Below are 1,661 nucleotides of genomic sequence, written 5' to 3'. Positions count from 1 at the left end.
GCCTTCTGGCCCATGGCTCAACTTCCTTTGATAAATCTCAGGTGCAAAGCTGATTCCCAGAAAGCATCACAAGCCACAGTAATCTGCCAGACAGCGTGGAGAAGGTGATTAGATGGCTTGATTTCTACGCTAATTTAACATGCCAGAAACAATATTCAACATCCCAGACTGTGAACATCGGCTTTTGACAGTTCAGACAGGATGTCATCAATAGTGGAGGGGAAGTGGGAGGCTTCAGATCCACGTATTAAATGTCTGTAATTTGGCCTCTGATCATGGAGCCCCAGAAGTCTCAAATTATTTTTTTTATCTTGTGCAAAGAAATACCATTTTTCAAGACTGTGACAAAGAACATTCCATTTGTTTTTGCTCTGATGTCCAATGATCTCTGCCCAGTGTTCCTTTACTCACAACCCTTACTTTAATCAGTGTCATGGCTAAATTTGCTTTCCTGCCAGGTTTTACAATTTTGGTCCACCACTAATCTAATGTAAGTACAGATTGGGTCCTTCGGGTTTCTTACTTTGACCTCTGTTTGGTCACTGAGTGCACCTTGCCTTTTACCTCAACAGCACTTTTTAACTCTGTGCTGTGTCAGGGTTCAGAAGGAGGCAATAAAGCAGGTATCTCTGCAGTCTAACTGAAATTTCACTGGATATTTGCCAGCATATCTACAAAAAGCTATTTTTCTCTCTTGTTTCTTTCATTTCTTTGTGATGTTGTTTATATTTGTGGAACCACCTGTGTCAACACTCCAGGCGGGTTACGTGTCATACTAATGGTTTTGTAAGGGTTCACACAAACTACGTAGTTTGTCATTTATGCATGAGGATATTTTTTGGGAGAAAAGAAAATCTGGAGGAAAATAACCAAAACTCAACACAAAGTTTTGAAATGGGTTTGAGTCTGATGCAGTAGAAGTGTCCCACATACACACAGTATTTGTGTGTTGTTAGCTATAGCTAACTCATTACTTTCGTACTTATTTGTATTGGGTGTTTGTAGATAATCAAATCAGACTGTTTTTATTTGCCTTCAGGCATTTCAATATATATAAACATTTGACTAGAATTTGCATAGGAGGGTTGCTTAAGGTACCTTTCCCACTAAATTCTATTCTACTATTTTCTGAGACTGACAGCTACTTTTTAACTCCAAGGTCTTAAACAAAAACTACAGTGTATTAAAACTCCATCAGGTCTTCCTGTTTTGATTCAGTTTTACTCTCAGGTCTCAGAACGTGGCAACATTGCTAAAAATAGGTTCAACGCAACAACAGCCAGTAGCAGTAAGACAATCAGACAAATAGTAAACAATCTGACTGTTTAATTAAACCACTCAATGTGGAGGTTAAACAGACAACTGTATTACCACATACCTTAGAATAGAAGTATGGTTGGTTAAAATTCAACCAGGAGATAAGGCTGGATGTTTCTGTGTTTTGGAAGCACACAGCATGCTCACTATAGTCCTTTTTATCTTTGACTTTGTCTGACTTAAGCCCCATTCGCACGGGACTAGTATTATCCGGCAACCTCATGTGATTTGTAATAATTGTGGAGAACATCTGTGATTTTAATCCTTTGCGAATCTGCCATGTCTGTAATTTGCAAAGTAAAAATTCCACTGCAAATTACCATATTTCACCAAACACAGAGGTC

Source organism: Morone saxatilis, unplaced genomic scaffold, assembly GCF_004916995.1.
Source record: "Morone saxatilis isolate NCDOM2014 unplaced genomic scaffold, NCSU_SB_2.0 Contig2, whole genome shotgun sequence".
Classification (NCBI taxonomy): domain Eukaryota; kingdom Metazoa; phylum Chordata; class Actinopteri; family Moronidae; genus Morone; species Morone saxatilis.
This window is presented reverse-complemented; position numbering follows the sequence as displayed.